Source organism: Equus przewalskii, chromosome 23 (assembly GCF_037783145.1).
Source record: "Equus przewalskii isolate Varuska chromosome 23, EquPr2, whole genome shotgun sequence".
NCBI lineage: Eukaryota > Metazoa > Chordata > Mammalia > Perissodactyla > Equidae > Equus > Equus przewalskii.
In genome coordinates, this window is record NC_091853.1 from 4310797 (window position 1) to 4322221 (window position 11425).

An 11425-nucleotide genomic window follows, 5' to 3' on the forward strand; every position below is an offset into this window, starting at 1 on the left:
CTGAGTGGTCTCCTAATATCTGGTGGTCCTTGACTATGAGTTCATATATAAAGGTGAGGCTCTAAAAAGCCAATTGGGAGCTCTCTCTGTATGGGCAGAGCTTCCGAGCCAGTGGGCCTCACTCACAGGGTGATCAGACTGAGACACAAATGTTTCTTTGTGAACGGCTCCCAAAGAGATCTATCGCCTAATCCTGAACCTATGAATATGTTAGGTTACATGCAAGGAGGAAATACATTTGTAGGTGGAATTAAGGTTGCTAATCAGTTGATTTTAAGGTAGGGAGATTATCCTGGATTATATGAGTGTGCCCAATGTAATCACAGGGGTCCTTAAAAGTGGAAGAATGAATTGGAAAAAAGAACCAGACAGATGGCAGCATAAGGACTTGGTCTGATGTCGCTGGCTTTCAAGACGGAATAAGAGGGCCACAAGCTAAGGAATTTGTCAGGCTCTAGAAGCAGGAGAAGGCAAGGAGACAGATTACCTTCTTGAGTCCCCAGAAGGCCAATGCTTTCAGTTTAGCCCAACAAGACCCATTTTGGACTTCAAATCTCTAGAATTGTAAGCTAATTTGTTTGTTTTAAGCTGCCATGTTTGTGGTCATTTGTTTCAGCAGCTGTAGGAAAGCAGCATGTCTCCAACAGCAATATGTATAGACCTTTTCTTTTGCCCAGAAATTTCTCCAGAGAGGAGAGAAAATAATCTTGACTTTTGAAATCTGGGAACCAAGCAGTGGAAGGAGGCAAGGAGTCTTACTCTCAGTTTGCTGTCTTCTTTAAGCCCCATAATGTATGGCATTTCGTCCCTCCCTGGCTCCCAGGCTGTTCAGGTCAGTTCTGTTTTTAGTCCCACTCTATACTCCCTTTCTCAGAAGTACCCGGTACTTCCAAGCCTGGGCCTTTATAGAGTTCTGTGGTGTAAATCAGTTTGCTGGTTTTTGGCTTTCCTCGCCTTCACCTTGCTTTGGAAAGTTTTATTTTCTTCATTATATGAAACCTGCTACCATTCATGAGTTCACTAGCCATCATCTGAAATTGTGTTGACATTTCTAATCTGCTGTCACTGTCCTTAAAGCTTTACAGATTATAACTTCTTTACATTTTTCACTCATTTCACTGGGATTTCAGGAGGAGCAGAGACAAGCAAGTCATTCAATTCATTATGCTTAACTGGAATTCTTTTTCTCTCTATTTTATATTTCATAGAGACAATGAGTAGCTAAGCAATTTGTGAGATTTTTAAATTCAGCACTGACTGACTCCCGAGTCCATGTTCCCATGAATTTATGGCCTGAAGCAGTTGGCATCTGAAAAGCGATTGAAGCTGGGCTCCCAGATAGACAACAGCAGCTCTGTGCCTTCCTTATATGCATGAAGACTGCAAAAATACCTTGACTTGCTCAACATACATTTTATTAAATCATCAGGCACAAAATCTCCTTGGATCTGAAAAGTGGCCACCAGATATGAACCACACTTCCCAGTTCCTCCTTCATCTGTCACCTAGGTGGCTCCAAGAAACTGGCTCATATCAGTGGAATATGAGCAGAAGTGAGGAGTGTTATCTCTAGGCTGAAGAGATTAAGCAGAGGTTGACTTCCCCATCTTCTATCTTCTCCCACGTACCTGTTGGAGATTGATGAGTAACGTTAACGTGAACTAGAGGCAAACTTTCATGGCAAAATGCCACTGGTGATTTTGAGTTTGTTTATTACAGGGCTAATATTAGCTTAACTACCACTTCTGTCCTTATTATACAAAGTCAAAGCACAGGCCTGGTGTAGGGTAATGTCTATTTCAGAGGAAGGAATGCTTTCTGCTTCTCACAAAGTTGCCTTCTGCTGGCCAAGTTGTACAACTTTGGGCTGCTTCGACTCGAAGATGGGGTATTTTGCCAAGTTGTACAAAGTTGCTATATATGTTAGTGGAGGCCCTACAGGAATTGACCATCAGTTATTCTCCACGAATGAGGAAGCTCAGTAAGTATGAACAATAAGCCTGCACTAAGTCTCTGCCCTTTGGACATATCATCCATAGATCCAAGAAAATGGATAGTTTAGAAAGGTCCAGGGTAATGCTCAAGAAGTGAATTTGATGATTAGACAAGTCAGAGATGTTTGAAAAATAGTTTAAAATCTTGGCGCTCAGTGTGAGAAAGAAAGATTTTTCCCCCTTGTTTAAAAGTTAACTCTCTGATAAAACACATGAGGGACAGGAAATGAATCTGGTCACAAACCAAAAGCTAAATTTTCCAGCCTGATGTAATTCTTTCAGGAAAAGCGCTATGCCAGGGGAAAGGAGGAGGGGCTGACAGAAAATTCAGTTCATCTTTTGCAAACTAGTTTGCATATACTTTTTAAGCTAAAAGTAATCTTTAATTTTCCTTTTCCCCTTTTATCCAAAAGTATGGACTGCTGGCTAGGTGGCCAAAACACATTTTCAAATGGTTCTTCAGTTAATTGTGAATCAACCTGTTGGATGCTCAATAGATACTGAGAAAACATTGTAACTTAGAGAAAGAATATGAAGAGAAGGAGGAAGAAAGAAGGAAGGAGTGAAGAGAAGGAGGTTGAGGCTATGATTCTATGATCTACTCACCCTATTTTTCTTGAATGCCCCTCCTGAGAATGTAGATGGGTGGGATCTTTGCTTGGCTGATCCAGGGGCTGAGTTCTCCATCACTGGAAGCATCCAAGCAGGCTTTGGAGAACTTTCCAGAGTTCACACTACTTCGAGAAGAAAGTTAGAGGAGATGATTGGTAAGGACTCTTCCAAACCTGACTCAGTGACAAATGAAGTGGTCAACAATGCGCCTGTTACATCTGGAGGCCCAAATGCGCAGCCAATTTTTCTGAGTTCTGGGAAATAAACCCACAGGAAGATGGTGGGTGTGATATAGTGTGAAAGATGGGGGAGGAGTTCCTCTTTAATCTGGAATTTGCCTGCCATAGAGGCACAAATAGTCTTTCTTTAATTTAAAGCAGTCATTTCTTCCTTGGCTTGCCCACATCAGGCTGTCAGCCTTTGAGCTCTGTTGCTGCTGTGCCATTGTCAGAATCAAATTACTAAAAAGGTCAGCATCATTAATAGGTAGTTTGAAAGGCGTGAAAATGCCAGACAGAAAATCTGTGAGTATCCAAGGCCTTGAGTCAAAAGGTTTGCTGTGGTTTACTTATTCTGCTGTTACTATTATTTGCTCCAAGGTGTACAGATCAAGATCATAAGACTGAAACCACCTGTGGAAACTTACAAATCCTATGGTCGTCTAACTGCCTTGTTCGTGGACGGAACATGCCCCCTGAGACCCATCCCAGCCAGACGGAAACTCCTTGATGGCAGAGACCCTGCTTCTTTGTATCTCAGACAACAATTACCTTGGGACATTCATAAACTCTTGAGCATGGATTAATTATAGTTTAAAACTTACACACCAGTGGGAACACTGGTTGAAATAAGTCCCCAGTGAAGACATTCTGGGACTCGAGGTGAGGACTACAAGGAGAAGGCCAAGGCTCTGTGTCCTGATCCCAGCTAAACCACTGATGCTTTGCATGACCTTAGATCACGCACTTTCCCTAGAAACCACCAGGTTTTCTGTTTTGTAGAATGGAAATTGCTTTATCTTTGATGTAATGTGAGAGAAAATTGTAATAGGCAATTGGCTCATAATTAATATTCAGGTTTTTTTCTTTCATACATGAGACATTAACTATCAGTTTGACACTAGTTTTTAATTAGAGATTAAATTCTTTCAGAACAATAGATAAGTGATGATTCTTTAAGTTGCCGAGAACTCTGGCTTTCACATCCACAGACCTGAATTTTAGCCTCACGTAACTTGGTGCTGCTGGCTTGACTCTTGACTTTGGATAAGTTGTGTTTGTTTGCTTAGTTGTTTGCTTACTTCTTTGTTTTTACCTCTCAAGGCCTCAGTTTCCTTATTTCAAAATGAGAGAATCAGGGGCCGGCCCCGTGGTCGAGTGGTTAAGTTTGCACGCCCTGCTTCGGCTGCCCAGGGTTTCACTGGTTTGGATCCTAGATCCAGACCCAGCACCGCTCATCAGGCCATGCTGGGGCGGTGTCCCACATAGCACAACCAGAGGCACTCACAACTAGAATATACAACTATGTATTGGGGGCTTTGAGGAGAAGAAGAAGAAAAAAAGATTGGCAACAGATGTTAGCTCAGGTGCTAGTCTTAACAAAAAAAAAAAGAAAGAGAGTGTCAGACTAGGTGATTTTCAAGTTCCCTTTCAACTTTAAAATTCTGTGATTCCAACATGTAAATGTAGCAGCATGTAGTCTAATATATTTTGACTACCAGCTTGTCATGCTGAATAAAATTCACACCATTTGAATCACTGCTTATGACCACGAGTTTCAGATCAGCCCCATGCTGCCATCTTTAAATATGTAACACCAGAGAAAAGCAACTTATTACGGTATAACTTTTTGGCTACTTGTTTATCAAGAAAATTCGCTATGGATTAGCAGACAGTGGGCCCTTCAAGAACCAAGACCCAAGAAAAGCCTATATTAATATAAATATTGTGATCCAGAACATAAGTGTTGCCTAGGGAAGGAAAGCTAATGACAAACTCTCCTTAATTCACAGTTTTTCCTAGAGTGGCCTTGGTTCTCAAATTACTTTGAAAATGTAAAAAAGACATTAGTCATCATGAAAATTATTTCTTTGGAATAGAGAAGACAACAATGAGTAATGTGATGATGCAGAAACTTCACTAATCAGTAATCATTACTGCTAGTAAGAATCACTAATATAATTACTAGTTCTATTTAGTAACAAAGCAGAGGAGAGAATAAAGTCATGACAAGTTGCTAGAAAGGGTCCAAAGGCAGAGAACTTCGTCTCTTCACTTTCGAATCCATTTGCTAAAATGTTGGCCTCTTTCCCAGAGATTTCGCATTGGCCTACCTGTTTCCCAAGATCGATATGAAATAACATTTCTTCTGTAAAACCATTGATCTTCCAAGCAAGATATGCTCTCTTTCCCTATTCAATTAAACAAGCATTACGGAGGACTTATTCGAGATCAGGCCTGTGCTTGAAGTTGTAAGAACTGAACCCACTCCTGATCATTCTGTTTTCAGAAACCTTCGTAGCATTTTGTTTATACCAACACTTAATATTTTGTTTATACTTAAGGCATGCACTATGTTCTAACTTGATTAGGGCACACTTGTTTGCCCACTCTACTGCAAGCCTGCCACTATCCTGTGGATGTAATAGGTGTTCAATAGACCTTTCATTTAGAGAATGAAAATAGAGGCAGTAATCACTCCCAATTGCAGACCGTTAAGCAATGAAAATAAATACTACTATCTCTAGAATTATAATGTAATTGAATGAGAAAGTACAATTTGACCTATCAAAATTCAGTTACACAAGATCGTTGGGGATAACGTTTGTTGCATGTGCCTCTATTACTAATGCAAATAAATACCAATATCTCTTTAAAAACATACTTAGGTTAATTCAGGAAAAATAACAATCTAGGCTCACAAAGTGATCCTCTAGCGTTAGCCACAGCACTGCCCTGTGAATCAAATGTTCTCAAGACAGCTGAGGATCAGAGAGACACCAAAACAAGCTTGTAAATTCTCAGCCTTGCCTGTGCACAATGAAGACTCTCTGTAAATAACCTCACAAATAAAATAAAAACTCTGCAACACTTGGGCAAAAGTCAGGGATTACTCAAACTGGCTTTCTGTGTGCAAAACTGGAGAAATGGGAGATTTGAGATTGCGCCCACCCGTTGGGAATTTCCCTGAGCTATGATACATAAGTGAGTCCTGGGTTGGGTCTTGGGATGCTTCACTGAAGGCATGTTCCCATCCACTGTGCTCTAGACAGTGACAGTGCCTAACGGAGAAACAGAGGCTATAGCACAGGTAGTGGTGGGGAGAGGCTGGGGCAGGGAGATCTCTTCATCAAGATATAAGCAAATGGCTGATTGTTGACTCTTTGAAAGAGTTTAGCTAAGGAACACATTTTATCCCACTTGCAAGCTAAAAGTGAACCTGCCACATTTTCCTGGATGCAAGAGTTATCAGCATTTTCTTGCACTGGGGTCACCATGTGGGAATTGAGACTTGGGGTATCAGGTGACAGTTGCAATTTCAGTGGGCTGCATTACAGGAGAGGAATCCTGAGCTTAGGGAATCTGAACCTTTCCTAATGTGCTGTAAGCTTTCCTGATCTTTGCTCTAGAGGGAGACTCTATTTCTGCCTTCCAGGGTGTTTACTAAACAGAGGTACTGGAAAAGATAGTCTGGACATGCAACAACATGAGATACTCATGGAGAAATGTCTCCCAACACATGGATCTTACATTCCAGTGTAACAGTGTATACAAAGACAAATATATAAACGAATGAATGGATGGATGGATGGAATTACATAGTAGTTGGTGATATGGAAGAAAAAAATCAGAGTACAACATAAAGATTGATAAGGAATGCTATTTTCAGTGGCTTTGCTAGGAAAGGCTTTTAGGAGAAGGTAGCATTTGAGCAGAAACTTAAATGAACTGAAAGACAGGGCCATGTAAATATCTGCCACAAGAGCATTCTAGAAGGAAAAAACAACTAGAGCTAAAGCCAAATGCAAGAGGAGAATGCTTATTGTATTTGAGAAATAGGAAGAAACCCAGTGTGAAGTGAGCAAAAGGATAAGTGACAGGAAATGAGGTTGGCAAGTGAGTCAAGAACCATATTATGCCCTAGTATGCCAAGCAAAAATCTTCTTTAGATTTTAAGTTTGATAGGCTTCCATTTGGGAAATGAATAAATGAATGAATGAATGAATGAATGATTTCCCCTCATTTCCCTGAATTGACTGGTAATAAAAAGGCTATAGGATGGGGAGTGGTTGAGAAATCTTCATCCTAAACCATGGCTAGTCCTGGAGGGATCAGAGCCTCAAGAAGAAAGACAGAGAGTGGCAGCAGCAAAGATGAGAGATGATAGACCATATGTGTGGGGTCTGAAGAGGGAAGGCATGCATGGAAAGCTGGCTCAAGATCTTGAACTGGGCTTAAGTGTCTAAGCAACGGGAGGCCTCATGTTCCCCAAGAGGAACACACAACCTAGATACAATGAAGTCACTGATTCTCTACTCCTCTCTCTCCACTCACAGCATTTTCTCTAGTTCTAGCTCTGTCACTCCCTCTCTCTTCTCCAGGTTCCATATGTATATTTGTCTCTTCCCATCGTCTTCTATTTTATTTCCTTTACACATTTCTTGTCTTGATCTCTTCTTCTTCCAATTCCCATTTCTCAAATCTCTTGTTTTACTGTACCTCTGCCCCATCTTCAGCACATGAGAGCCTCTTTTCTCTTTCTCCCTACCTTACAGGCTCCCCCTGATCCTGGAAGCCCTATTTTATTTTATTCTCTGAAACTCCATGAAACCTCTCATCAGTCAGAGAGACAGTGGAAAGGGGGAAGAGCCCTCCCTCCTCCACCTGGTCAGGTCAGGGTAAAAAGCCCTTCCCTTCTCAGGCTGGGGTCAGAGCGTGGTGCCCCAAGGGATGGTGGTAGAAGGCAGCAACACCAGAGTGGAAAATACCCATTGTCCCCAGGCCCCATGGCAAGAGCCGTGCCAGCATTTACTATCATTATATTGAATACACTGTTATAATTATCGTACTTATCCTGGAGTACTGGGCATGAACCTTACATCTAAATCAGGCAGCATCTCAAAGCTGGCGTTTCTTCTACGGGCTCAAGGAGAAAAGTTGCTTTATTTTGTTTTTTACAAGCAGTGATTGCCATGGTAGCATAGAAACTAGTTTCTGTGTTCTTACCACCAAACCCTAGAATTTGTGATAGACAAGATATAAACAGCATAATCTCAGATAACATCTCTAGACAAAAACAACAAAGTAAAGCACTGGGAGATCCAAAATAAGTGGCAAGTCAGTTTACATTTCCTAAAGTTGGCTGCAATGAATTCTCATTTTCCTCTGACTTCTATCATAATTTTAAACATACATTCCTACATGCTCCTTTCTTTCCACTGGTGTCATCACATGTCATTAGCCTGTCACTGGGACTGGAAAGTTGTAGTCAGATGTATGCCTTCATTCATCAAACACCTCTTGAGGACCTTCCAGGTGCCAGGGACTGGGAACACCCTCAGGCAACCTAAGTCTAGTGGAGAGACAACTGTGTCCAGATTGGCACAGTCCAGAGCCAGGCCTGTGATAGGCACATTCATGGGTGAAAGGGTCATCCAGAAGAATGGGGATCAGTTGTCCATAAAGGTGGGGGTTGGGGTTGAGAAGGGAGTCAAAAGGGCTTCGTGTACTATGTGATGCCTTTGTGACCGGCATCTTGAATGAGCTGTTTTCTAAGCGGACATGTGCAAAGGCACAGAGATGGGCAAGACAGCCTCATCAGGGAGTGTCAGATAATTCAGTATGGTGGGAGTGGAGGATGTAGAGACAATGATGGGGAGATGGGTCCAGCAAGAGACGAGACTGCAGAATTAATCAGCTTGGGGATTACTTCTGCAAATGTCCATAGAGGAATTACGTAATGCTATTGTTCTGGAAGACAGCATGGATATTCCCTGTCTTTCTTATTTGGTTACAGTGAACTTTTGAAGAATGAGTATATAAAAATACATACATACATATGTACACATACACACGTGTACACATATGTGCACGTGTGTATATAAACCCACTCACAGCTCCAACTTTCCCAAACATTGTAGGAATTGAGTAGATAGCTGTCATTGCTTCAGAAAACAGATGGATTCCAACAAAAGAATTTTACATTTTAAAGTTTGCTAAAGGTTTTTTTTTATTATTAAAGCCAACATCCTTCTTCATATAGAAAGTCAGAAAAAACAGAAAGTTAAACAAAAGAACAGAGAGAAATAAACTTCCCCTATTTTGATTATTTCCTTTTCTAGCCTTTTTTCCTATGCACGAGTTTTATTTATTTGTTGACCTAAGTGTAAGTCTGAACGATTTTTAGAACGTAGAGAAGGAAATGGTTTAATGGGATTTCACCTCAAATAGATCATCACGTAGGTCACTCAACAATATTTACTGATTTTGTCTTTTGTGTCAGGCACTGGGTGACGTGCTGTAATAGAGTAGTAAGCACAACAGACACAGGGCCTGCCCATGCAGGCTCCTGTGAACACGAAAGGCCTGGAAATAAAAGGGGTGTCATGGGGACAGACACAGGCTAACCAAACTTTTGGCTCTCTCAGCAAAAACTCCCCACTCCCACTCATTTGGCCCCCTTCTGGTCATGGTCATGAAGTCACTGAGCGCTCTCATTGGAAGGGCCTTTGAGTTCTTGTAGTCCAAATAGTAACTCAAATAATAATAGTGTTTGTTGGTTGAAACAAACAGGACATGTTTAGGGATAGCTTTTTCTCCCCTAATTGCTGGAGTTATTGACTTCTTTAAGCTATCCTTCCTCTGGCATCCGGTGCTCCCCACTGCTACCTGCCCCCTGGCACCATGGCAGCCCAAAGAACAGGAAACCGGACGTGGTCCTGCCAAAGCCCTCAACCCCAGCAGGCTTCTTCCTTCCTGCCACAGGGGTGATGAGACACAAGGCCAAGGCGAGCAAGTTTCTCCGGGCTCCACACGCCATGTGTCGTCCTTGTCTTAGATAAACAAAGCCGTCACTCCTCCTTCCCCACCAACACAGTCAGTCACCCCAGCACAGAAAACAAACAAGCAAGCGGGGCACAGTCGGGGTTCCTTCTGCTCTTGGGAGATCCGCCATCATGTAGACACGGAGGTCGTGGTTTCTAACTCCCCGCTGCCAACCACAAATAGTATTTCCTCCCTCAGGCAGCACAACATCTCAAACTGCACCTGTAGAAAGCCATCTCTTCAAGTTAAGGAATTGTAGTTTCTATAAATCCCATGCCAAAATGGATTAAACATTACCTACATTAAATCACCTCAGATAATTATTAGTTATTGATCATGTCATGGTAACATGCGCCCGATTCCATTGCAACCTGATAAGTATCATTACCAGCCACTGCTGGTCAGTGTTAATGGATAATTTGGGGCTCAGGTTAAGGAACAGCCAGCCCTGCTTGTATTACCACAGTGGGGCCTCGGATAAGCCAGAGCCAGCAAGAGGACGCGGGAACCCTGAAGGCTTTGGGGGAAAATGTCACAAAAGCAAACTTTACTTACTTCCCCGTTTTGCACCATCCACACCCTGATAAATGCAGGTTAATCTCACAGTGACTGGTGATCCCATGAACTTTAGAATCCATTCAGGCAATCACATTTCTCCACCAGCTGTGCTAACTATCTTTGAAGCCGAGCGATTCCTTTAACTCTGGTTAAACATTACACGACACATGCCTGCTTTGAATGGGCAAACCACAAACTGCACGGCAGAGTACAGAGAGAGAACCTTGGGCTTGGAGGCACCATATATGAGTTTGAGTCATTTCTAGTGGTTTGACCTTGAGTAAACACTGCTTCTCTGGGTTTTCATATCACTCAAAATTGTACTTCATTGTAACCGCCTGTATGAAATATTCCGTCGCCCTTTTTTCAACCTGGCCCAGACAGAATTAGTTTACTCCTTCTATGGTCTTCCTGTCCTTTGGACAGATCTGTGTCGTGGAGATGTAGATACATATCATTTTTATCTCCCTCACTACACTATGACTCCTCTGGGACTCGTGGCTTTGATTTCCCGTGGCCTGCCCATTATCCGGCTCCTAGTGCACACTCAGTAAATGATCTTCATACTTGCCTACCTGAACTACAAAATGGAGGCCATAATGAGCACGTCTCAAGGACTCCTAGGAGGCTCAAAGAAGACAGTATGCCAGCAAGTATTTCATTAACTATAAAGCCCTGTGTAATTCTAAGGTGTGGTCACTATTTGCATAGCAATGTTATTTCTCAGGGTAGCACAATTCACGAAAATCAAGGAACCAAAGGAAAGAAACAAGAAGCTGCCAACAGTGATTAACTCTGGGGGCTGACTAAGAGGCAACGGGGAAGGTGGAGTGGACAGTAGGGAAGGAGACTTTGAATTCTTACTTTACATCAATTTTCAATATCAGAAATATGGATGATTTTTATACTGATACGTCTTAGTGTCTTTTCAAATTAGAAAAATAAGTGTGTACCATACCAGTCAACTCCTTCAGTATTTACCTGGGGGCCCATGGACATACATCAAATGTTAACTGAAACCAAAGCTTGCTGTGTTGTTTATTACATGATTATTGACAAGGATAATACTTTTCTCACTTTCATATTGCAATTTAGGTTTCCTGAGATATTGTTTATTATTTACTTTATTCTCACAGAAATCTTGATGTCACTAGGATAATTATTATTAGCTGAATTTAATGCATAGAAAAACTGAGGCCAGAGAGGTTTGATAAATTT

The 11425-nt window shown here is 41.8% G+C and overlaps 1 long non-coding RNA gene across 1 annotated transcript; it reads right to left on the bottom strand.

Annotated features, from left to right (window-relative positions):
* Positions 1–1393: 1393 nt before the first annotated feature.
* LOC139078976 (uncharacterized) lies at positions 1394–10429 on the bottom strand. The gene is made up of 3 exons (XR_011532200.1): positions 10205–10429; positions 2601–2731; positions 1394–1628 (listed from the first exon to the last, which is right to left on the bottom strand). It is a non-coding gene; the product is annotated as an uncharacterized lncRNA (long non-coding RNA).
* Between the last annotated feature and the right edge of the window lie 996 nt (positions 10430–11425).